The 27,986-nt window shown below is 39.2% G+C and overlaps 1 pseudogene; it reads right to left on the reverse strand.

The window, feature by feature from the left end:
• The window catches only part of LOC114627359, a 34,718-nt pseudogene extending 13,317 nt beyond the window's left edge, over positions 1 to 21,401 (reverse strand).
• Between the last annotated feature and the right edge of the window lie 6,585 nt (positions 21,402 to 27,986).

The raw sequence follows: 27,986 nt of genomic DNA on the forward strand, positions 1-27,986 counted from the left end.
GAGAGATAGAGAGGGAGAGAGAAAAAAGGAGGACAGGATCAGGTGTAGGGAGAGATGGAGGAGATCAATTGACCATAGGTATGTGAGTTGATTTTTGGGTCTTCAATTCTATTCCATTGTTCTATTTGACTTTCTGTGTACCAATGCCATATGGTTTGTATTACTGTTGCTCCGTAGTAGAGCTTGAGGTCGGGGATGGTGATTCTCACAGAAGTTCTCTTATTGTTGAGAATAGTTTTCACTCACTTGGGTTATTTGTTGTTCCAAATGAATTTGAAAATTGCTCTTTCTATCTCTGTGAAGAATTGAATTGGAGTTATAATGGAGATTGCATGGAATATGTAGATTGCTTTTGGTAAGATGATCATTTTTACTATGTTAATCCTGCTGATCCATGAGCATGGGAGATCTTTCCATCTTCTGAGGTCTCCAATTTCTTTCCTCAGAGACTTGATGTTCTTGTCACACAGATTTTTCACTTGCTTGTTCAGAGTCACACCAAGATATTTTATATTATTTGTGACTATTGTGAAGGATGTTGTTTCCCTAATTTTTTTTCTCATTGCATTTATCCTTTGAGTAGAGGAAAGCTACTGATTTGTTAGAGTGAATTTTATATTCAACCACTTTACTGAACTTGTTTTTCAGCTGTAGGAGTTTTTTGGTAGAATTTTTGTAGTTGCTTATGTATACTATCATATCATCTGCAAATAGTGATATCATGAATTCTTCCTTTCCAATTTGTATCCCTTTGACCCCCTTTTGTTGTCTAATTGTTCTGGCTAGAACTTGAGTACTATATTGAATAGATACAGAGAGTAGGCAGTCTTGTCTAGTCCCTGATTTTAGTTTGATTTTGGCTATTGATTTGCGGTATATTGTTTTTATTACGTTTAGGTGTGTGCCTTGAATTCCTGATCTTTCCAAGACTTTTAACATGAAGGGGTTTTGTATTTTGTCAAAGGCTTTTTCAGCATCTAATGAGAAGATCATGTGATTTTTTTCTTTGAATTTGTTTATATAGTGGATTATGTTGATGGATTTCTGTATATGGAACCATCCCTGCATTCCTGGGATGAATCTTATTTGAGCTTGGTGAATGATCATTTGGATGCTTTCTTTGATTCTGTTTGTGAGAATTTTATTAAATATTTTTGCATTGATATTCATAAGGGAAATCGGTCAGAAGTTCTATTTATTTGTCGGGTCCTTGTGTAGTTTAGGTATCAGCATAACTGTGGCTTCATAGAACGAATTAGGTAATGTTCCTTCTGTTTCTATTTTGTAGAATAGTCTGATGAGTATTGATATTAAGTCTTATTTGAACATCTGATAGAAGTCTGCACTAAACCCATCTGGTCCTGGGCTTTTTTGATTGGGAGAATTTAATGACTGGCTCTATTTCTTTAAGGGTTATGGAGCTGTTTAAATAGTTTATGTGATGTTGATTTATCTTTAGAAAGTGGTATGTGTGTTAAAAATTGTCCATTTCATTAAGAATTTTAAATTTTGTGGAATAAAGGTTTTTTAAATAAGACCTAATGATTCTTTGAATTTCCTCAGTGTCAGTTGTTATGTCTCTCTTTTTGTTACTGATTTTATTTGGCTACTGTCTCTTTGTGTCTTGGTTAGATTGGTTAAGGGTTTGTCTATCTTGTTGATTTTCTCAAAGAACCCCCTCTTGGTTTTGGTGATTCATTGTATTGTATTCTTTGTTTCTAACCAGTTGATTTCAGCCCTGATTTTGATAATTTTCTGTCTTCTTCTCCTCTTTGGTGTGCTTCCTTGTTTGTTCTATTACTTTCGGGTATACTTTAATTGCTGATATGAGAATTTATCATATCTTATTTCTTTATGGAGGCACTAAGTGCTATGAACTTTCCTCTTAGCACTGCTTTTATTATGAGGGGGTGTGCTGTTGGAAGATAACTTGCAATATTCTGTTCCCTTCTTCTACAATGTGAAAGTGATTAAACTGTGGTTGGCTTGCTTAGTGTCAAAAAAACTTAACCAACTGTTCCACCTTGCTAGCCTAATCATTAATTGTTATTTTTTCACTTCTCAGATTTGATACTATCAGACTATATCATTAATATCATCATTGTTTCCTTTATGAGCCACATCTGGACATCTCTTGTGAAATGAAGCCTTCAATTCTGTGAATGGGTTACGTATAAATGTGGAGTTGACTTAAGTCTTTGGAAACACCAAAACAACCTAGGCTACTGCTATTGATTGTTCTCCACAATACTAAGATGACATTTCTGAAGAAAAGATTTGCTGACTTGGTTGTGCTTCTGCACTTGAGATATCCAGGTACTGTTACACAACGGGTTGAAATGAAAGGAAGAAAGCTTAGTTAGGCAGGTGGTTTCTGCAGAACATTGGTCACCAGTGAATACAATGGAGAAATAGCCTTCCCCAAGATGGTTTTCATTGATACAGTTCTCCTTTATTGGAGGTAATAAGGACTATATGAACCTTGGGAAGTGGATAGGGGTTTTTAGGTGAGTGTACATTATGGGTTGGTGGCAAGGTGATGGAGACATTTTATTTGCCAGAAGAGGAATTTCAGGTGCTTTCTGGACATGTACTTATAGGGAGGAAGTTAAACCTGAAATTTAGCCTCTAGGATAAGTGTCTACCTCAAGGATGGCAGATATGAGGATCATATGGTCTACTTGTGCTGGGACATACAGATGCAGGGCAAGGAGGAAGACAGTCCTACTCCTGCCAGTCTCAGGACAATATTTTTGCATTTGGACATGTCTTGACCTCAGTCTTTCTCCAGACTGTCTCCCAAGTTGTATGGTTTTCCAGCCACACAAACATTCACAACTCACTGAATATGCCTACATAGAGGTTCATGGTCCTGCAAGGCACTCTTTACACTAAAAAAGCAGGAAGGTAACCACCAACATAGTAACAAATCCTTTGATCTATGGTACTGTTCTGTATAAGCACAAAGCTTGTGGGAGTAAACTGCTGATATTTGACTGAACTTAAAGCTCACTCCATGAAATTGAACCCATCCACAATACATCTCTGGTGGCCAAGAACTTGAATCTAGTTTGGCCAGGCACCAGGAGATACATGACACAACAATTCTTCTAAAGAATGTAAATAAAAATGATTCATAATGATATTGTAGTATTGATAAATCTCTTCTTCATTCATCATCAGAGAATCTCCTCCTGCAATAGATGGAAAAATATAGAGACTCACCACTTAGCAATGCACAGAGAGTGAGAGACTTTGAAACATTCATTCCTAAATGGAATGTCTGTATCGATTCCTTCCCATAACAGTTCAGGAAACCCTGTGAAAGAAGAAGAAGAAAATTGTAAGAGCCAGACAAGATGGAAGACACCAAGAACACAAGGCTCTATAAACATATCAAGACAGAAAACTCTTGGTAACTCACTAGCCACCCAACCTACTCAAATTTGTGAGCACTGAGTTTAGAGAGCAATTTGGAGTCTTGTTTTCTTGCTTGTCTTGTTTTGTCCCTCCAAAAGGTGGAAAAACCTTGAAAAGGGCATTTAATGTCAATCTGTGGATCCACATGCACATGTCTACAAAGACATACTACACACGTTCACATCCACCACAGGAAATGAAGACAGTAGAAGGTAAAAATGCTTTCTATGTTTATGAATCACCAGTATGAAAATGGATATATGATTTAAAGCAATGTAGACATTCAACACAATCCCAATAAAAATTCCAATGACATTCTTCACAGAATTAGAGCATTCTAAACTGGGTATGATGATGGATACCTATCCTTTCAGCATTCCGAAGGCCAATGATTTTTAGGGTAGTATGATCTAGAGTTTCAGGTCATACATGGCTAGACAGTGAGACTCAAAAGTCACAAATAAAGGCAAAATCCTTAGATGCAAAACAAACAAACAAACAAACAAACAAAATGCCCCAATACAGAAACAAAATCTGATACTGTGATATTGGTGGTATTAGCATACTGACTTTCAAATTATACTCTAGATTGTGGACATATTTTTATGCACTGTATAAAGATTATCTTCGTATTATTCAAGGGCTGATTTTCTGCCCTCATATCCAGTTGCAGTTCAGACATGATACTGTGATGCTTACTCTAAAAATCTCCTGCCTCAATTTTGTGTAAACATTGCTCCAAATTTCGTCTCTTATTCTTCAATACAATCTTATCAGTCAATACCTGAGTAGAGGATGGAATAGGATTGGACTTCTGCCAACCAGAAGAGGAGTGGAGAAACTGGAGAAAAAAAGGAGTCACCACAAGGAGAGGATCCAACCAACACATAGGAAAACACATAGAGCAGAGAGAGCCAAATCAATACTAAAATTCAAGTATCTCAGGAATTTTGGCTAGGAGGTAGCAAGGTAAATTTAGATCAGAATAGATTAGTAACTGCTCAGATATTGTGGTATAAAGCTTATCAAATAAATCTTATAGTTTGTGTCTTATTTACTTGGAAGTTAGCCTGAATAAACAAGAAACCACTAATTCCTTGTTCTTCCTATTCCTCTCCTTATTTCGTTTTTCTTTTTGATTTATTATTTTATGTATTTACATGTCAAATGTCCCCCTTTCAAGTCTCACTTCCACAAACCTCCCATCTCATATCCCCTCCCCTTTGCCTCTAAGAGGGTGCTCCTCCACCCACACACCCACTCCTGACTCACCCCTTTAGCATCCTCCTTTGCTGTGGAAACAAGCCTCCACAGAACCAAGAGCCACCCCTTCCACTGATGCCAGATATGGCAGTTCTGTACTACATATACAGCAGGAGCCATGGACTCACTCAAGTATACTTTTTGGTTGGTTTGCAGGGAGCTCTTCAGGAATCTGGTTAGTTGATATTGTTGTTCTTCCTATGAGGTTGCAATCTCCTTAAGCTCTTTCAGTCCTTCCCTAACTCTTTCACTGGGGTCCCATGCCATAGTCCAATGGTTGGTTGTGAGTGTCTGTATCTGTCTTAGTCAGGTGCTGGCAAAGCCTCTTAGAAGACAGCCATACTAGGCTTCCTGTCTACAAGCACGTTTTGACATTAGCAATAGTGTCAGGGTTTGGTGTCTGTAGATAGGATGGATCCCAAGGTAGGGTGGTCTCTGGATGGCCACTCCTTCAGTCTCTGCTCCATGTTTTGAAACTGCTACTTTTATAATTGCTTTAAGACTATTTCCACAGCAATACAACCAGCATTGTTTCTGACACAAAACAGCACACAGAAAAACTGAGAGACTAGAAAAGGAATGAGATCTGGGAAAGGTGACACAAGTCTGTGAGGTAGGTATTTAGGGGTAGAACAGGATGATCAAAAGTTCAATGTCATCATCAATTAAAAAGCAAGTTTGAGCTCAGTGAGGACTAAATCATGTCTGACATAAATCAAACAATGAAAAGCAATAAAGAAGAAAAAAAAACCCAAAGGCTCCAGAAACAAATCCATTGAAGTTAGAACTTGGGATTCTGAATGCAAGGCATAGGCTCTACCACTGAACTACATCTCAGCCATTATTTACCTTTTATTTTTAGAAAAGGCTCTTACTAAGCTCTTCAGAATGGCCTTGAACTTACACAGAGGCTAAAGAGGTTTTAAAAGTTTCTATTTTCCTGCTCCAGCCTCCAAAGATACATGGGATCTCAGTACTGAGCCACCAGATCCAACAAATTAAAAATTTAAGGTATGTGCTATCTTTCAAACAAATATTAAAACAGCAACAACAACAAAAAAACTAAAATAAGTAAAGAACAAGAACAATGAAAGAAAACCAAACAAAACCCAGTGAGATTGTGATATCTTTTAAAATATTGTTACTGAACCTTACATTTCAATTTTTAAATTATTTAAGATATCACATCTTGGTGGGTGTAGAGGAGCTTCATTTGTAAGTTTTCTAGTTTTCTTGTTGAGCTTTGTTAATTATTGTCTGCTCCAATCAGCTATGTTGGGCTCTGTGCCATCTCTCTCTAGTTTCAGGATGTCTTTATTTCAAATACACAAACATTTGGCAAAAACCACCAGTGAAGCTTCCAGAAGGAGAATTTCTAAAGGAAACTTTCCTAGTGACAATGTGTCCAATGTGTGAAAATCCACTCAGATTTTGTATTGATTAAACAATAAAAATGAGGGACAGATCCTTTGATGTCAAAGGATCTGTCCGTTCTGTGTGCATGTGATAATATGTTTCTATAAAATAGTTCAAAGTGTCCTACTTTCCCTCATTTTAAAATGAATGTAGAGAAGCTATGGAGACCTTACCAACCTGTCCCATCCTCCAGACTGAACCTAAATATCCCTTCTTGGATGCCACCTACTATAGCCCTATGTCTAAGCACCAGCTTTCAGAGTCTATAGCAGAATCTCTGTTCTGTTTTCCTCCTATACTCAAAAGTGACAGAGAAATGAGAACTTTGGTGGATCAAGAGCTGCCAGACAGTCAGATATTGGAGCCTACTCCCTGCACAGAGATGTCTGACACTTACCAGCTGGTGGGATGGAGGCTCCAATGGGATCTAATAAGCAGAACAAGAGGAGGATTAGATTTAGATGCAAACCCAGGGATACTCACCCTGCTCACTATCTTAAATCTGTCCTGGGATCTTTCTAAGAATCCAACGCTGTCTACTCCCTAGATTGCAATGATAATAGAGTCAACATTACTTGAAGGACTTGTACTGATATTCAATTCTATGCCAGGGAATGTATTTCCTGACTAATCCTTCCTGTTGTCAAGGTAATTCCACCCAAGACAAGAGCTCTCCTAGACTTAGATTGTAAATCACCCTGAGAAGTGAGTACCACCTCCCTTGAGACTATGAGCTCCATAGGGGGACTGGGATATGATAGGTAGATAGATGAGTCTTGTGAACTATAGTACCATGAGGGTGGATATTTACAGCATTCATGGAGAATTCTGCCTGGAAGTGCTGAGTTTGGAACTTTGATTTTAGCTGCAAGATCCCTCCTTTGACAGAATGAAAGTGTCAACTCTGCATGTCAGCTAGCACAGCAGGGTCACATTCTCCCCTGAGTGTACCATGGAATTAGGCTTCACTGAGTTGGAAGGTATGACATGAAGCTGTCCTAATGAGATGAGGGATTATGAGAGGCTTCTTTTATTGTTCTGAGGTGAAACCTTACCTGATTGTGCCTTGAGAAAATGGGACTCTGTTTCTTTAATCTGATTGAGTTTCTATCCTGCTCCTCTGTATCTGCATTTGTTCCTGCCTAAGATTTTCATCTCTCATCCAAGCCATAAGCTCATTGCTTCTCACTTGAGGGCTAGAGCAGAGCCTAGGCATCTGATTCAATCTATTTATTTCCTTACATGTGATAAGGATGTCCAAGGGGTCACTGGAGCCTGATCAATCAGAGGCAATGTTGTGGGTACCATAACATCTATATTGACTTCCAGTGGAGAGGCTCACATAGCCCTGTGTGAAGTTGTCCAAGGAGAAGGTGTCCTGGGTATTTTGGACATAGTGCATAATGATTTAGGCTTTACCATCTCATGCAGAGAAAAATCTGTCCTAGTTAACTTCAGAGGAACATTGCCAGGTGAGTCTGTCTGGAGTCCAGAATATGGCCTTGGTGAGTCAGAAGAGAGAGCTTCTTGGATAGCTCTATAGGTAATGTGACAGGCTTGAGACTGAGGTGATGATTTTTGCCATATACCTATGACCTCCCATTCTGTACTATACACGTCACCATTTCTCACCATGTCTGGGGCTCTGGTTCAGAGTATAGACTCCATTTATTCAATCTCTACCTGCAACTCTCCAAAGGGACAGGCCTATGACAAGTGGGTTAGGGTCTCAAAATGGTTGGGGAATGAATGTGATGAATTACCTGAGATGTGTGTTTCTAGGTTGCTGGGTACTGACCAAAATTGTGGGTTGTCCTTGTAATAAAAATAACATTTGAAGGTCCCTGTGTGGTTTAAAGTCATGTGGTCCATAGAGAACAATGCTTGATAATGTTTATTACAATAAGGAGCTGGAAAACTTCTCATTTTCCTTGGTGAGAATGATTTGTAATATCCTTCCTATAAGAAAGAGGACTGAACAGGCAGCTTTTGTGGAAATTTATAAGCCTGAGTAGTCATAGACCTTGTAAATAGTTAACCTTGGCAGACAATACCAACTTAGATAAGGACACAGGAGTCATAGGCAGAGTCGTAATGACTTGTCCCCTGAACCTTCACCTAGCCGATATCCGGTTCTGAAGATATCTGTATTCCCCCTGAACACCCACACTCCAGTGTCATTCCCTTCCCCACATCCTGCCTTACTGTGTTTACAACCCCTGTGTGAATTAATTAGGATTAGAGAAAAAAAAACCTACTCAGATACATTTTCATTAGTTAGCTATGGAGGACCACGAGACTCAAGATGAGGTTGTTACTTTATACAGGGTGTTCCCAAAACCCATCTCCACCCAACCTAAAAGCGGGGACTTCTGTCCCTAGACCAAGCAGAGAGGGACCACCCAGAACCCCCTCTGACAGGCGATCTGAATTCTTGCTTAGGCTTCGAGGCTAAGCACTGCAAGGGAATATCAATAAAAGATGAAAATATCTATCTGGGTTCCCTGAAGGACAAGCCTGACTGCATAGGGGTTGATGTCAAAAGTATCCCCTCCCCAGGAAAAAGACATCGGGACGGGTATGGCCCTCATGCCTCACTGGACAATGACAGGGGGACTGGAGCCATTACAAGGTCCCCTTCAAATACTGGAGGCCAGGCCTCTCTATCCCCACCTTCACAAGTTTAGAATTGCCACAGCCCTTCTTTTTTTTTAATTTATTTTATTGGATATTTTATTTACATTTCATATGTTGTCACCTTACCCCATCCCCCACCCACCCAGGAACCCCCAATCCCCTCACCCCCCCTCCTTCTTCTCTGTGGATGTAACCTCTATCTACCCCCCCACTCCCACCTCCCCACCCTCAGAATTCCCACCCCCTGGGGCGTCCAGCCTTCATGAGGTCAAGGTTCTCTTCTTCCACCTGTGCCCAGCAGGGCCCTGCACTCTTACATATTCAGCTAAAGCCCTGGGTCCCTCCCTAAGTGCTCCCAGGCTGGTGGTTTAGACCCTGGGAGCTGAGGTTGGTTGGTTTTGTTGCTCTCCTCATGGTGCCACAAACCCTTTCAGCTCCTTCAGTCTTCACTCTAACTCCTCCATTGAGAACCCCATGATCAGTTCAATGGCTAGTTGTGAGCATCTGCCTCTGAATATGTCAGACTCTTGAAGGCCTCTGAGGAGACATCCATATCAGGCTCTTATAAGCATGCACTTCCTGACTTCCACATCAGCATCTACCTTTGGTGACTGCACATGGGATAGATACTCAGGTGGAGTGGTCTTCAGACAGCCCCTCCTTCAGTTTCTGTCCCTCACTTTGTCTCCATATTTGCTCCCTTGAGTATTTTGTTGCTCCTTCTAAGAAGGACCAAATCACCCCCACTTGGTCTTCGTTCTTTATGAGCTTCATGTGGCCTGTGAGTTGCATCTTGGGCATTTCAAGGTTCTGGGCTAATATCCAATAATCAGTGAGTGAATACCATGTGTGTTCTTTTTGCCACAGCCCTTCTATACTTAGAGAAGGGAGGAGATGTCAGGGGCAGCCCTGCTTACACACTGAAGGCCTAAAATCAGCCATAGGCCTAAAATCAGCAATAGGCCTGTCATACATGTATACAAGACTAGCACCAAGTCTTGGGTCTCAGTAGAAAAACATCAAAACAGATGGCTATAAGCTAATGTCAACAGGCAGCTTTTGTGACAATTTACCAGCCTGAGTAGTCATAGACCTTGTAAATAGGTAGCCTTGGCAGACAATACCAACTTAGATAAGGACAAGCGAGTCATAGGCAGAGTCATAGTGACTTGTCCCCTGAACCTTCACCCAGCGGATACCGGGTTCTGATGATATCTGTATTCCTCCTGATCACCCACACTCCAGTGTCATTCCCTTCCCCACATCCTGCCTTTCTGTGTTTATAACCCCTGTGTGAATGAATTACCATTTGAGAAAAAATAAATTATAAAAAAAGAAAAAAACAATAAAAATAAACAGACTTTTCAAAAGAAAAAAAAATAAAGAAAGAGGACTGAATAATCATGTTCCCTCCTAAAGTCATCACAGAGCTGGAAAACTCTCACAGCCTGGATTTATTGTAGTAGTAGACTCTTATGAGAAAAGGAGGCAGGTTGTTACTTAGGCTCACACAGACACAATTTTCTTCAGTGCTAGTCTGTGGGAGGGGAATTTTTATGAGAGCATAGTCTTGGGTTACATGTACCCATTCTCTAGACTTGCACATTCAGCTATAGGGGTAGACTATGCTTAGATTCTCCATCTAACATTTTTGAAAATCTTTATATGAAGAGAAGAGACTTGTCTGTGCCCAAAGTGAATCCTTAAGTATGCCCCCATGGAAAGGTGTTTTGGATTCTATCATGCTTTCATCATATTTAGGAAAGCCCATGGAAGGAGAAAATTACCATCACCCTTTCCTTATCTGTGTTGTCTAGAGTAAACTATAGTGAAGACAACTCTGACAGTCAGCACATTAGAGTTCAGTTGAAGCATATACAGAGAGCAAGCATCCCCCTGCTGTCAAACCATCCCAGAAGTCCTACATTCCTTCTTACTGTGCACTCAATATTATGTTCCAGAAAGTCATGGAACATGATAAAACAAGCAGGTTGCTAATGGTAACATCAGCAACATCCATTATTCCTGCTTCATTGAACAAACAGGGTCATCCTATTTTCAACTATTTCTGACACATCCCAATACTTTACGCCTTCCTGAAGCCGAGAAAGGAGGGAGAAGCAACATCAAAGTGAACCAGAATTAAAGCAGATAGTTGGATAGAATCAACTGAGCTATCCAGGATTCTAGACGTCTGAATCCCTTTTTATGCACAAATCATCCAGATACATGCTGGAAACATAAGAATGGTAGTGACTATGTCAAGAGTTCCACGCTTTCATTGGTCTCTGTGAGGTGGATGAACAGTGATTTTCAGAATTTGATGTCTTTTAAATCATTCTCAAATAATGTCCCACTGATATGCCCATAGGTCAGTACACTTTCCTACTTCATATCTCACAACCTTATAATACATAGTTGAATGTTTCCATGTCACTGAGTGTAAGATCCTGACACTAACCCTTAAAAAGTGGTCATTAACATGACTGTGGCCTGAACAGTAGGAAGAAAATTACCCTTTGTGGTAAAGCATTGGTAAATGTTGTTCTTGTACCTTATATAGAAAACAATGACTTTTCCTTCCTGAGCATTAATACCCATGACATGGAGAGAGGATCTGCACTGTCTCATGAGGAACTGTCACCCAGAGATAAGAGGAACTAAGGAAGGATAATCTTTGTGGAGGTTTAGTCACAGAGACAGAAGTAGGAGTTTCTGCTCCTTACAGAAATGAGTAACTCAGAGGAATAAGGAAATTCTTTTAACAAAAGTTAAGGTACAGGCTAGAAGATCTCTCAGCTCCCCCATTTGAATCACTTATGGCTTGTAGAGCTCTCTTTGATCATTTTCTGGTACTGTCTGCCTATGGTAGCAATGTTTGATCATCAATCATCCCCAGCAATAAAGAAGCATCCTAAGATTCTCCATTCTTCCACCTTCATTCAAAGATTAACTTCAAATAGTCTCAACCTGACCTGTGGCTCTCACTGTCCCCTAGCATTAGTAGAGTTCAGGCTCCATGAACTCAAACCATCTGTCTACACTATCATATCGCTGATCTTATGCAGCACTCCATGTTCCTGACTATCTTTATCCAATTCCACTCAATTCTCAATCTTCTAATACTCTACTCTGCTCCCTACTCTCTTCCATGTTGAATCTTTCATTCATGACCTTCTTCCTGTAGAATCACAAAGAATCCATTCCATATGTTAATATTCAACAGAGTATGTCTCTCCCCAAGCTAATTCACATTTTTCTATGAAAACAAAAACAAGAAACAAAAACAAAACTATTTCCAGCACACATTTGCGTCTACTAAACATACATGCATGCATGTGTGTATGCATGCACACACACACACACACACACACACACACACAGAGAGAGAGAGAGAGAGAGAGAGAGAGAGAGAGAGAGAGAGAGAGAGAGAGAGAGAATGAATGAATTAGAGGTAGAGGCAGGGAAAGAAAAAACAGAGTGACAGAGAAAGTGAGAGATAGTGCTTCAGTTGCTAAAATACCTGTGACTCTTACATTTGCTTTATAGGTACAATAAGGAGCTAGAAAACACAATAGCAGACTGTATATTCAGTTGGGCAGAGAAGTATTCTTGTCTTGACCCACTGGACTAGACTATATATTCATGAGATCAGTTCTATACTAGGGGCCAGCTAAAATCCAAATACACAACTAACTACATGGATGGTCAAATTGGTTGGGTTCAGATTACTACTAGTGATTTATTAATTACTACCAATTCTCTCCTTATACCATCATCCCTACTTAACATTGGATTCCCTAGAGCAGTAACAAGGTCAAATATTCTTTTGCCTAAAGATTACCCTTTATTTTGAAATGAAACAACAGAATATATTTATTGTGCAAGACTAAGATGGTGTCAAAACATTCTGTAAGAGTTTCAATTCTCAGAATTACTCATGTTCCTTGATGAGTAAGCAATCCTAAATGTGTACTACCCTCTGTTCTAGTCTGGACTACACCCATCTTCTATGCAGCCTCAACCCACACCTTACTTGTTTCCCATTATGAGAGAGACTTAACTTTCCTTTCCATATAACTCCCTGAAGTGCAGAAACCTGAAGTTATTTTAACCATCCTTGACACCTATATAAATATGTGTTTTTCAGTCCCAGGAAGGAACTACTTAGTGACATCAGTCATTCTCCAGAAAGGAATAAGTACATCTGACAATAGGTCATTGGTTAGTGCTGTTTGCATGAGAATGAAACAATGGGGAGAATGAACAATTCTCGCATTGGTAAGAGCTTTGGAAGAAAGGATTTGGCTCAACATGAAGTACATTCAGGGCTCAGTGTGTGTCAGCTGCTTTGCAAACTCTGTAGAACATCATACTTTATCTTTGCCAAAGTATCTTTAAGATAAGAAAGATGACAACTTAAGATAAAAATGCAAAAACTTAGTAAATGGACAGGCTGAAGGAATAATGGACACACAGGAAGAGGTTCTGAGAGAGTAGGACAAACGCTAACTCATAATCATCATTTAGAAGTGATTAGCTGAGAAATGTGTTCTTTCTTCAGATATTTCTGGCCCTCAGACAATATAAAGAAATGGATACAATTCAGGTGTTACAATGATATGTTGTTACTGTCTATGGTGTCAGTGTATGTCTGATGATTGTTCCAGGCCCAAGGCAGTAAAGACTGTCACGAGGAGGAAAGATTTTCCATGTCTGAAGGAATAACCCAAGATCAGAAAAAAATGTGAAGATATTACCATTGTGACATGAGGTAGTGGTAGGACATGAGTAAGAAAGTTTGCTATGGTTAGTCTTATTATGGAAGGAGACAAGGTGGTTCATTTAACATTACCTGCAGATATACTATCAGCACATTTCTTGCATTTTGCTGACAGACCCTGAGCATGTACCCAACATCAGGGGTCTTTGAGTCCTATCAGATTAGAATAGTTTCTGATTTTGGGATTGTATGGAACTTCACATGACTTTCACATGCTTCAGAATAAGAGTGACTTAGAAATAAATTTCTTTTCTATGGACACATTATATTCATGCCACCCAACAACAGTTCAATTTAGAGTCTTTAGAAAAAGATACTTAACTGACAAATGCTAAGCATGTGTCAAGATAAAAACATAAACCTTAGCTCTTGATGCAGCTTTCCTCTTCAGTGTCCAACCTGAATAGCTTAATGCCAAGCCATGCACAGGGAATCCAAGAGAGACAAGGATCTTTTCCATATTTTCTGTCAATCATTACATACCACAGGAGACTAGAGATTGGCACTGTCCACTCATTGGCCCTATTTTTCCCGTGAGCCAGGGTGACTAGATGTCCGTCCTGCATGCACTAAGAACAGCTCATACATCAAGTAGTATGACGAAGAAAGTACCTGGAATAACATGGAAGAAGACTCTGATGCAACATAATGACACTTCTGAGAACAGTTGATAACAGAAATCATGATCCAGAATCTAATATCAATGCAAACATAAACACAGTGCTTTTACCCTGTGTTCTGCATTTTGAAGATTCAAGCAGATTGATCTGCTTCAGCATACATTTGAGATGGTAGATTTGTAGCTTAAATTTAATTTATAATGATTAATTAGTTTTATAAATTAATTCCATGAAAACTCTTGGAATTGTCTGGTGGTTTGGTAAAAATGACTCCACAGGTTAATATATTTGAATGCTTGATTGGAGAGAGTGGCACTACTTAAGAGAGTCTAGGAGGTGTGTCTTTGTTGGAGGAAGTGTATCTCTGCAAGGAGATATTTGAAGGTTCAAGAGCCCAATCCAGATCATTTGCTTCTCCTTCTGCTACCAATGAATCTGAATATAGAAGTCTCAGCTATCATGTCTGCCTATATGTCACCATGCTTCTAGCCATGAGGATAAAATACTAAAACTCTGAACTTGTAATTTAACATCAATTAAATGTTTTCCTTTATAAGTACTGATGTTGTCACGGTTTCTCTTCACAGTAACTTAATACTGATTAAGAAAAATGTTAGTAACAGAAATGTGACTGGCTTGATCACATGGAGTGTGGAGTATAGGATTTTGAATTAAGATAGCAATTGAATAGTTTAAGTGAGTTAGAATGGGATACCTTAGTAGGAGAAAGGAAAACAGTGGTGTCTGGGATATTATGGATTGTAGGAGCCCATATAAAAAGGTTTCAGAGTAGAAGAATATTAATAAGTGGTCTAGACACTGTTCTTGTGATAGTTTGGTCAAGAATGTGGTTTCTTTCTGCCCTTGTCCTAAGAAATATGACAATTAATTAAAGACTTCTGGATGATTGGCATTGGCAGAGGAGATTTCAAGAGAGCCTAATGTTGACTGTGTGACATGGTTATTAGTGGCCTCTATTATCTATAGTAAAAGGGTAATGTTGAGCAAGGAAAAATAGAAAAATAGAAAATGTACAGTTTAACGACCAGGGGGTATGATGGAGTTAAGTCTGATGCTAAAGGGGATAAAAAGTTTTAAGTAAAAGGTGGATGCTTAGTGAAATAATGGGTGTGGTGACCTCTCACCAATACCCAATCCAGCTAAGATTTCAACTTTTGAAAAAGATTTAAAGAAAAGTTTAAGCAGTGAAGGAAATTATCAAAAACAGAAAACTGTAAGAATGTATTTGAACAACATGGTCAAGTTTCAGCTGCAAAAAGCAGAAAACTGTGGTGTTTTCAATCATGTTCTGGCTTGAGAGTCAGTGATAAAGAAAATGTTTGTGGAATCTCCCTTTGTAGTTATGAAAGTTGTTGAGGCAAGGCGTGTGTCAGTGATGTCCCTACATGGAGTTCCAAAGAGGTCATTGTGTGAAATTGTAAATATAAAGCCTGGACTTCCTTGATAACCTAACCCCTAAATATTGGAGATACCAGAGTCGTGGGATACCTGCCAAGGAAAGTTGATGTCTGGGTGTAGATCCATCCCAGGAGAGAGAAATTTGTTGCATTCTACAAAGCTAACAGGGTTGGAGATCTGAAGAACTCTTTGATTGAGACATTGAGATAGAGAGTTTGGAGTTTTCATTGCTGGTTTTTGATCTTGCTTTCTTCCAATATTTCCTCACTATACTATCTTTTATCACTTTTGCAATGGTAACAATTATTCTGCGTCATTGTATGTTGGCAGTATGTGATCACCTCTTTGATTTTGATTTTACAAGGGCTTAAAGTTAAAAATTTTTTTCAGACTCAAGATATTTTTGGGCTTCGAAGCAGTCTTGAGACTGAAAGAATATAGGATTTTTAAAGTTGTATTGAATCCATTTTTGCATAATGGTGTGGCTAAAAGTCTGTGGAACAGGGAATGAACTGTGATATCTTGAATAATGTCACCCCATAAATTTATGTCTTTGAATGCTTGATTATCCTGCCATGACACTACTTGGGAGGCATTTGTAGATGTGGCTCTGTTAGAATCAATGTGGCCTTGATGGAGAAAGTGTTTCATTGGGGATTGGATTTTGGTTTTCAAAATCCCAATTCAGGTCCAGTGTCTCTCTTTTGCTGCTGTCTGTGGATCCAAATTTAGCACTCTCAGCTATCATGCTGCCTGTGTGCTGTCAAGCTCCCCATCATGACAATAATGAAATGAAATCTGAAATTATAAGCAGGTCCATATTAAATGCTTTACTTTTTAAGTATTTCTGCGGTCATGGTGTCTCTTCATAGCAATTGAACACTGACTAAGAAAGCAAAACTAATGTGTGCAAATATATGAAATTAGTTACATCATCTAACAAGGTAAATTGGCCAACTTCACACTTACATGAAAATCTGAGAGGTGTAGAGGGTTGACAACTTACTCCATTGATATATAGTTTCTCCCCTGGTGTCATAGCCATGTGGATTTTTGGTATCTGCAGCCACATTATCTCCTGTATTTTACATGTCTATTTACTATGACTTTGATCATTCACTTGTCAACTGTACAAGAACTCCCCTCTTCTGTATTACTCTATGGTGCTTCTCTTTAAATAGAACATCTCTGTAACTTAACTATAGGAACATAGTAGTAAATTCTGAGGCGAAACCTTTCTTTCTGAAATTCCACTTCACATGAAAAACCAATGCAACAATTATAGCCTATATACTTCCTTGTGGACCCAAGAGTCAAGACTGCTCACCTGTTTCAGGAAAGAAGCTTAGCTTTAATTCTCCCATCATGGAGACATGCATGTGAATGTAGAGATTTGCCTTTAGTGCCAATAAACAGAACTATCCTATCTATTGCTGTCCACAGTAGATGGACAGCCCCAAAATATGAGCTTGGAATCAGTTCTAGGGATGACGGGCACTCTGTCTGCACCTGAGCTGCTTTGGTGTATGTTCTATCACTTAAAATGTACATAAAAGAAGATTTACTGACATTATCAAGGGTCTTACATAATTCCAAAAAAACACTGTGTTTACCATTAAATGTTTACCATTGTAATAATGTATTAAGGGCATATGCAAATTTCACCTGGCAGTGGATAGTTAGGGAAGACATCAGATTTGTTTACCATTACCACTGTACATGAGTAGGATGGACAGAGATGAGGCAGACATTAAAAGTATTGTAGAATTATCACTTATATAAGCACTGATTGCAGAGAGTCTGCTATAGACAGCTAGAGCACTGGGGGCACAAAAACCTGGTACTTGAGAAGGACAGTTCCCCCTCCTGTGGGGCTACTGAAGAACAACCATGATCTCAGGATTGCCCTGCCTCCAAAGACCACACCATGTTTTCTATTCCTCCAGACAGGATCTTTCCCATATTTTCTGTCAATCATTACATACCACAGGAGTCTAGAGATTGGCACTGTCCACTGATTGGCCCTATTTTCCCTGTGAACCAGGGTGACTAGATGCCCATCCTGTATGCACCAAGAACAACTCAGACATCAAATAATATGATGAAGGTACCTAGAATAACATGGAAGAAGACTCTGGTCCAACATAATGACACTTCTGAGAACAGTTGATAATCTATCAGTAGTGACCTGAAAGAATCTGTCCTGGCTACTTGTCCATCCAGTGTTTTTCTGAATGTCAACTATGATATATTACCTTTACACAAAGATGGAGAAACTGATGTCTTTATGTTGCCTGGCTTAAAGCCCTAGATTAGGCTCACTTTGAAGCCTTCTCCTGGGGTCTTGTGAACAGCTCCCAGTTACAGAAAGTAAAATGCCATGGTACATGTTGCTCTTTACCCCAAGTGAGATGTTGAACATTCTATCAGAAAGGAGGATTTCATCAAATCTAGACAAAGGCCTATGCACAATTAATATAGTGGTCACTGGGTGATTCTAGAAGGTGATGTCCATGCTAAAGGTTGGCTTTTTATGGAAGAAGAGTTTATAAGAGTGATGGTGATAGAAAAGTAAGAGTAACCACAGAGACTCAGGTCCTCAGAAATGAGCAACAATGAGATTTCACTTAAGAACATGTTAAGAAGTTCTTAATCCCTCCTTCCTCTCTCATGCATCTTTAAAAAGCTTTCTCTGTTGTTACAATCAGGCCCACTGGTGTCCTTATGAAACAATATGATCCTGTTCAGTCAGTCATGGGGATGGACAGAGAGTATTTTCCTGTCCTATGATCCTATGATAGACACAAAATCCTTAACTAAATAAGTGCACATCCTGGCATATGAGATGAATGAAAAAAAAGGACAACAGGAGTATACTCTAGAATTCAAGGTTGGTTTAAAAGTGTAAAACATTAAAGAAAAACCTCTCTCTCTCTCTCTCTCTCTCTCTCTCTCTCTCTCTCTCTCTCTCCATCCATCCTTCCATCCCTTCCTCCCTCACTTCCTCCTCCCTCTGAATATATTTCATCGACATAAATAAAGAGAAATATTTTCTCTCAAATAAAAGAAGAAACAATGTTTAACTATAGGTGAATAATCATGATCAAAACCCAGTTACTCACTTGGAGAAAGACAAAATTCACTCACTGTCCAAACCAACAAACCTCTGGATATAGTGAGTGTACTTCATAAGTCAAAGTGTGTTTAAAAATATGAAACATGAAACTCATTTGCATGTATGTGTTTCATCCACAGAGATAAAGGAAAAAGTATTCTCTCAAATAAAATAAGAAGAAAATTTTGACTAAGTCAACAATCAAGATCTGAACCAGTTACCTACTTGGAGGACAGAAGTTTGCTCACTGACCAAACAAACAAAATTCTGGATACAGGGTAACTGCACAAGAATCCCACAAATGTAGACTTGGCACTCAAAATCCAGCCATGTTATCTTAACAAAGACTGACTGACTCAGGTAAGAGACTCCCTTACTCCCCACCATGGTGCTGAAAGGACAGGATTATTGTAGCAGATTCCTAGAAGGAGGAAACAGTCACATGTTCTCATGCAGTCATGATATTCTTTGTGGCTAATCTGTAGGAAGGAATACTCCTGAGCACGAGCCTAAGGCTGGACTGTGACAGTCTCCTTACTGGTCATCACCAGTTCCAGGGTGTCACTGTGCTCTGACCAACCAGCTGAACTTTAACAGTAACAACAATATTTTGCTGCATGTTGTTCCAATCAAAGGTTAGAGAAATTGACCTTCTTCCCAGGTTTCTCTAGGTTTTGTATTACCCATGATTTTTGGCTTTCATCTATATGCAGAAAATACATTTCTGTATCAAGAGTTCCCTCACATCAGATGGTCATAGAACTCCTGGAGGTGATCACAGCACCTGGCTAAGCCTTGATAAAAGTTTTGGGGAGGTTCCCTGCAAGGAAGTAGGAGAGAAGGAGGTGGGTCTCCTTGAAAGTGGCAGAGAGAACATCTCACTTGGAGATGGATGGCATTTAAGTTGATTCAGAGTAGGACAAAGACCCATGAAAACTCATGTCACTCATGAACACCCTGGATTTTGCTATCCCTTTCTGTGTTGGAGTCTGTGTCTTGGTCTCACTGCCTCCTGTGCTCTATGTCAATGAGTAAAGAGCCCTGGCTCTTCAAATACAGTGCACGTCAAGGCCTCCCTGAGCACCTGTCTCATGTCAATATTCTATTTAGAGGCTGTGGTTACTCACCTGAGAACAGGAGCTTGAGGGGGAGTCACGAGGTTCTGACCACATCTGTGGCCTGCTCCTGTCATAGCCATACCATCTAGATGTCCATCTCTGGCTGGAGGTCACTCAACCCACAGAGAAGGAGGCCTCAAAATTCCTAGTTTTATAGTTATACTGTGAGTCCTCCCTCTAGGAGAGGTTCTCTGGTTCTTTCTAAGTCAGAATGAATATGTATAATCCTGCCCTGAAACACACTGGAGGGTGGCATTCTGTCCTGAGGTCAACACAGGGCTGGGCTGGGCTGACAGGCTGGGTTTACTGTGTGCTCCTAGGAGAGAAGGCAGAATCAGTTAAATGCATCAGTTTTTGTCATCCTTCAGGGCTGTGAGGTGGCGGTGCTGCACAGAGAGCAGTCTGACTTCTTGATAGTGAGGCCTGAGGATGGGGACACTTTTTCCATCTCACCTGTCACCACCAGATCCAGAGGGTTACTGTAATTTGAGCATCCATCAGAGGTCTGATAGTAACAGAGATACTTTTCCTGCATAGCACAGGTCAATTTTTGGAATAGAAAATTTAACCTTCTTCCCAGGTTTAGGTGGAAATTCTGCTCTCCAGGGAGCTGGGCCTCCCTTTTTATAGAGCTTGATAGATTTGCCCTAAAGTGCCTTGTCAACAACTTACGTGCTGGTGTCTGCTTAGTGGCAAATTTCAAGAAAAGATCTCATAAAGTTAATTTTTCCTGTTTACTTTTGTGTTAGGGTTTCATGGAACAGTCTCCAGTATCCTGAGCACATACTCTACAATTGAGCTACACGCCAGTTTTACACTATAGTTTACAATGTTTGGTGTTGTATTTTTCCCTCTACAATCTTTTTTCCTATGCTGATGGGCTTAGTTATCTTTGTGGTTGTATTGAGACAGTCTGCGGCTATGTAGTGCTGGTTGTCCTGGACCTGGTTATGTAGACCAGACTAAACTGGACCTCATAGAAATCTCCACCTTATGCTTCCCAAGTGCAGGGATTAGGGATGTGGGCCACCACACCCATGTTTGGGAAAAAAATTTATGACTTTAAAATTTTCATTATGCCAGGCAGTGGTGGTGCATGCCTTTAATCCCAGCACTTGGGAGGCAGAGGCAGGCAGATTTCTGAGTTCGAGGCTAGCCTGGTCTACAGAGTGAGTTCCAGGTCAGCCAGGACTACACACAGAAACCCTGTCTTGAAAAACCAAAAAAAGTAAAATATATTAAAATTTTCATTACTATGTATATTGTGTTTTGCTTGAGTCCTTCTCCTTCCATCTTCCCTTTTTCTTATTCTGTCACCTGCTTACCCTCCTTACTAACCTGAATTTCTTTTTGGCTCTTCCCCTGAACATCTGGTTGTTGTAAATGTGCTGTTTAATCACATGAAAGTTCTCATTTCCCCTTTCGCTTAATAAATGTGTGTGTTCTTTGTGTGTGTGTGTGTGTGTGTGTGTGTGTGTGTGTGTGTGTGTGTGACTGAACTACTCCTCAATGTGAGCTCACCTTCTTAATCCAAATACCTGTTCTGTGACCTGCAGTGGGCTGTCCTGGAGAGTGTTGTGGGTGTTTTGTGGGATGGAAGCTTCTTGCATAATGGTGTCCTTGGTCAGAATTCTGCTTGTGGTGTTTGATGATGCCTAACTAATATTCTGCCTAGCTATTCTGTCCATTATTAAAGTGACCTGAGTGATCTGTTTTATCTTGTCCCTCTCTCATCCAATGTCTGATGGTACATGCTTTTATGTGGATGTTTATGTCTTAAAGATCAAATTTTAGATCCGTATAATTTAAGGTTGCCTTAGGTTTTACTGCTGTGAACAAACACTATGACCAATACAAGTTTTATAAAAACATTTAATTGGGGCTTGCTTATAGGTTCAGAGGTTCAGTCCATTATCCTCAAGGAAGGAATATGGTAGCACTCAGCCAGGCATGGTGCAGGAGGACCTGAGTGATCTAAATCTTCATCTGAAGGCTACTAGCAGTACAGCAACTTCCAGGGTGTTAGGATGAGGGTCTTAAAGTTATAGGTACATACCTTCTCCAACAAGGCCACACCTATTTCAACAGGTCCTCACCTAACAGTGCCACTTTCTGGGCTGAGCATATATAAACCATCATAAAGTTATTAGAGTTTAGCCTGCATATATTACACACACACACACACACACACACACACACACACACACACACAGAAAGAGAGAGAGAGAGAGAGAGAGAGAGAGAGAGAGAGAGAGAGAGAGAATGTGTTTGCCTTTTATATGTTCAAAAGAGAATACTGGGTTCCCTGGGATTGAAGTTATCAGTGGTTGTACAACATAATATGGTTGGTTGGGTTTTTCCTGGGTAAGATAGTCTAGGTTGGCATCTGTGATTTGTAGACTTTGTAAGATATCTTTCCAAGCCCTTCTAGCTTTGAGAGGGAAATTGGTCTGAAATTTGCTTTCCTTTTGAGTCTTGTGCTTTAGGTATCAGAGTTACATAGAATGAATATTCAGTGTTTGTCTGTTTCTAATCTGTGCAATAGTTTGAGGAGTATTGGTATTAATATTTCATCAAAAGTTGCAGAATTCTGTCATGAAGCACATATAAACAGAGAAACATATTCATGCATAGAGAAATCACATAAAAACCCCAAACAGGAAATCATAGTATATAAGTAAAAGACCTATAAGGAAAAAAAGATTCCTTCAAAAATACCTTTGAGATCATTGATCATTTTGTGTTGGCCATATATTGCTGTGTCTGGGACTTACCCTTCAGTGTGGTCTGTATGCTAATATGACTTTGTTCAAAAAAACTAAATTTTCATTTACAAGTGTTTTTCATTTGGAGATTGCTTCAGGTTTATGGATGAAATCTTGTGTCCCTAATCCCCATTCAGCTCTGGAACACCATATGGCTTAGACCTGTTCTGGCGCTTTGCATGATGCAAAAGTTTGTCAGCATCCATGAGCCTCTTTTGTCTGGAAGACATAATTTCCTTGGTTCCATCCATATTGTATGGTTCTTACAATCTCTCTAATTTCTTTCCCTTACAGTCCTGTGAACCCCAGGGAGGGTGGGTGTTTGATATTGACATTCCATTAAGGATTCAGAGATCCAAGGTCTCTCTCTCTCTGCACATTTTCAGAAGGGTCTCTGTGTTAGTTTCCATCTCCTACAAGAATGAGGCTTTTTTGATGATGGCTGAGCAAGACATTGATCTTGTAGACACTTTTTTCTGTGTTCTTTAGGAAAACAGTAGTAGAGAACTGTGGCCTATCTCTTCTCAGATTTTTGGTTACCAAAACTTCCATTCAGCTTAGATTGTTGGTGATTTATATCACAGTTTCCATGGATGTCAGGCTGTAACTTTGACTAGAAAACCATGACTGGGAGGATGTGAAGATTCAACTGCTCTAAACTGAAATCAGTCTCTTTAATTTCCCTTAACATCTGCTCACACTCCTGTCAGAGGATTTAAAACCACACAAGGATCGAAGAACTAGAGCAGGGAGAGGTGAGAACAGTGTGTGATAAGAAAGCACATTTGCAGTTCAGTACAATGAGAATTCATAGAAACTACTGTTACTAAGATAAAGAGGCCAGCCTAAAAGCATGAAGTTGGAGGGAAGACAGCCTTCAGTAATTTTATTCCTTGGACTGAGGTTTCCATGAGATTTAATATCGACTCGCCATCATGATTGGATCCTGGTCATTTTGACACTTACATTGGTTAAGTTAAGACATTCAATATTATTGATAATCATTTGGAAACTGAGACTTCCTCTGCAAGAAATATCATTCCATGCACCTGCTCATAGCTCTCTGCTTGTCTAATTTCATATCATCTTCAGGGTCACGTGAAGCTAGGAAAAATGAAGTTTCTTTTCATGTTGTCTGAAACAGCATAGTTGGAACCAAGCAAAATATCTTCTCTTTCTAGAGCAAATTTAGCTTCTCTTCAGGTTGTTTTTGTCTTTATTAAGTGAATGTTTTCACTGAAATATCATACATGCATATGATGCATTCTGATTCTTCCTGTTCTAATCCCTTTTATATGTCTCATATCCATAGCAACTGTCTTCACATCCCAAAAAAATTACATTCCCTCATCTGTGTCTTTTGTTTTGTTATTTCCCATTGGTTTTAACCAAAGTTCTGTATATGAGCATGTGCTTGTATCTATAGGGCCCTGTTGGGCTCACTGATGGGTGCACAAATATATCCAGTGAGTTTCCTTCGAGGAACATGAAGAGTTCAATCCCAATAGACATATCTCTGTCATAGCACCTGCATATATGACCCAGGGAATACTAGAGAGTCCATAAAGATTGTAAGAGACAAAAATATAGAAAGATTTCAGTGAAATCTTTTTGTAGAAATTGTCAAAGACATGGCTTTTTAATTTTTTTGAGAAATAAACAGGATCCAAACAATGCAATATAGGTGAATATATTAATGAGAAATGGCAATATTTCCAAGGGTCCCATCTGTAGACAGAGAACTACAGGAAAATAGTGACAATTAGAAGAAAGAGTATTCCACTGGACGGTTTTAGCTCCTTTGTCAAAGATCAAGTGACCATAGGTGAGTGGGTTAATTTCTGGATCTTCAATTCTATTCCATTGATATTCCTGCCTGTCTCTCTACCAATACCATGCTGTTTTTTTAATCACTAATTGCTCTGTACAGTTTGAGGACAAGGATGGTGATTCCCCCAGAAGTTTTTATATTTTTAAGAAAAGTTCTCGCTATCCTGGGTTTTTTGTTATTCCAAATGAATTTGCAAATTGCTCTTTCTATTTCTATGAAGAATTGATTTGAAACTTTGATGGGGACTGCATTGAATCTGTAGATTGCTTTTGGCAAGACAGCTATTTTTACTTAATTTATCCTGCCAGTCCACTAGCATGGGAGATCTATCCATCTTCTGAGATCTTCCTCGATTTCTTTCTTCAGAGACTTGAAGTTCTTGTCATACAGATCTTTTCCTTGCTTGGTTAGATTCACACTGAGGTATTTTATATTATTTGTGGCTATTGTGAAGGGTGTCATTTCCCTAATTTCTTTCTCAGCCTGTTTCTCCTTCGAGTAGAGGAAGGCTACTGATTTGTTTGAGTTAATTTTATATCCAGCCACTTTGCTAAAGATGTTTATCAGGTTTAGGACTTCTCTCGTAGAAGTTTTGGGGCCACTTAAGTATATTATGATATCATCTGCAAATAGTAATATTTGACTTCTTCCTTTTCTATTCATATCCATTTGACTTTTTTTGTTGTTGTTGTCTAATTGCTTTGGCTAGGACTTCCAGTACTATGTTGAATACATAGAGAGAGAGTGGGCTTCGATATCTAGTCCCTGATTTTAGTCGGATTGCTTCACATTTCTCTCCATTTAGTTTGATGTTGGCTACTTTTTTGCTGCATATTGCTTTTACTATATAAAATTTACTATTCATACTATATATACTATATTACATATAATATATATATACATATACATATACATATACATATATGTAATTTTCTCTAAAAGAACAGGATTTTCTCGTCTTTTGACATACTTTTTCTTTTATTAAAAATAGGCTACTTTCTGTATACAATATATCCTAGTTATGGTTTCCCCTTTTTCTACTCCTCCCAGTTCCATCTCAGAATCTGACATTTTATTTTATTTTATTTTATTTGTGTCAGTAACTTTTTTAAAAATGTTAATCAAAGGCTTTATAAGTTTAGTAATGCTCAATACAAGATGCCCATACAATCAGAAGTGTAACCCAATACACAACCAAGATATACCACCTATCTTGGACTGGCAAAGACACGCAAACATCCGCCTCCATATTCCTCTCCCCACCTCTCTCTCATCTCCTAGCTCCTCCTCTCCTTCTCATCCTACCCTCCTCACTCCTCCTCTTTCTCTCCTTACTCCTTCCACCTTAGCTCCTCTTACATATCACCCTTCCTCTTAAGATAAAACTTTTCTCTCAAAATACAATTAGAGCATAACTATACCAATTTGTAGCAGTAAGGTACAAGATAGACCTAAAACCCAGTCCATCATTTTGTTGACTAACCAGAACCTCTGTCATCTCACCTAACTAAAAGACTTAGTTCTGAACCTGGCTTCTTTTTTGGCTTTAGAATGTCAGCTAAAAGCCATCCTCTCAAGACTTTTCTCTCAAAGTAAATAGCCAGGATTGGCTATGAAACTATAAGTCTCCAACCCTGTCAGAAATCCAGAATGACTGAATTAACTGAAATTATAGGAAGCACAAAGCATAGCTTCTAAAACTTAGCCAATTTATAGAGACTGCTGAAGACCTGGAACAGTCCCTATACTACAAAATGTTGGAGCATCCGATCTTCAGCCTTCTGGCCCAGGATCATCTGTCAGTCCTAGTGATGCAGAATTATTAAGGGCTGATTACTCTGTCTTGGCTGATATAATCAGTCAACTATTCTGCAAGTGTGTCCTTTTCAGGACAGTAATTTGTCTGTAGATGAAAAGAGGCAATTCTTGCCTAGTGGCTGTCTCACCACAACTGGAGTAACTCCAAAGATGCTCAATTTTTTCTTAGAATCCAAGACAGGAAGCTGTTGGGAGTAGACAGGTCTCTAATCAAAATGAACATTAATACAGAAATGTTTGTAAAGTCAATTCTGTGGACTTCTGACGTTTTGAAAACCAACTATCCATGTAAACCAATGTGGACTGGTGTCTGTTAACTCCTCAGCTATTTCTAAATAAAATATAGAAAACACCCTAACAATAAACTCAGAGCCATGAATTTGCTATAGGCCCTTAACTCACAGGCCAACCATCTCAAATCAGTTTTAAAAAGTTAAAGAAGGACTGGGTCTAAGCCTTGTATTCCTAAATGTGTTATATAGGCACAATGCCTATGAGAGTAACAACGTTAATCTCACTTCTATATCAATAAGAAACTCGTACCAATGAAAACCTTAAATATGAAATCAAAGTAAATTTTGTACCATTTAAGAAATTATAACTTCAGCTTAATAACAATTATACAGACTTCTACCAATAGGTTATGGCTATGCATTAAATCCTAGTTATTCTTTTCTGTTCCAACATAACCACTGTTTTTCCCTAGAAAGAAAGCCCAATATTAAACACCTCAGTACCCAAGGCCAGGCAACAGGGGTGCTGACTCTTCATTAACTTCTTCAAGCTGATTATGAGCATTGAGATATTAGAAGAGGGGCAGGGGAAAGAGGAAATTGAGAAGCCTCTGTCATCTGTGTCTTCACTTCATCCAGCAGAGATTCCAGGACATCAGAGGTTCAAGCAGGTCTGCTTAGTTTGCTTGGTGAGTAGGTAAACCAAGGCTGTGTATACTACAATATACAATTCTCAAAACAAATTTTAGCTCAAGATATTTTTTGTTTTAATCTTGGAATCTAGTTGTCTGGTGGCCTGTTTTTACCATATCTAACCCATATAATTCTGGGAGTTTCTATGAGGGTGAGCTCCCACCATTCTCCCATTCCTGCCTCACTGCTCTCAAATTCCCCAACACTAGAGAATCCAAACTATAAGAAACCAAGGTCCTCCACTTTAACTGATGCCACCCTCAACTACCTATATACATGGAGCCATGAAGGACAACATTTTCAACAAATGGTGCTGGTTCAACTGGAGGTCAATATGTAGAAGAATGCAAAACAATCCATTCTTATCTCCTTGTACAAAGCCCAAGTCCAAGTGGATAAAGGACCTTCACATAAAACCAGATACACTGAAACTAATAGAAGACAATGTGGGGAAGTCCCTCTAATACCTACGCACAGGGGGAAAGTTCCTGAACAGAATACCAATAGCTTATGCTCTAAGAGCAATAATTGCCAAATGGGACCTCATAAAATTGTGAAGCTTCTGTAAGGCAGAGTACACTGTCAGTAGGACAAAATGGCAACCAAGAGATTGGGAAAAGATCTTGACCAATCCTACATCCGATAGAGGGCTAATATCCAATATATAAAAAGAACTCAAGAAATAAGACTCCAGAAAAACAAATAACCCTATTAAAAGATGGGGTATAAGGCTAAACAAAGAATTCTCAACTGAGGAAACTTGAACGGCTGAGAAGCACCTAAAGAAATGTTCAACATTCTTAGTCCTCAGGGACATACAACTAAAAACAACCCTGAGATTCCATTTCACACCAG

The sequence above is a fragment of the Grammomys surdaster genome, unplaced genomic scaffold, assembly GCF_004785775.1.
Source record: "Grammomys surdaster isolate TR1022 unplaced genomic scaffold, NIH_TR_1.0 252, whole genome shotgun sequence".
NCBI classification, from domain to species: domain Eukaryota; kingdom Metazoa; phylum Chordata; class Mammalia; order Rodentia; family Muridae; genus Grammomys; species Grammomys surdaster.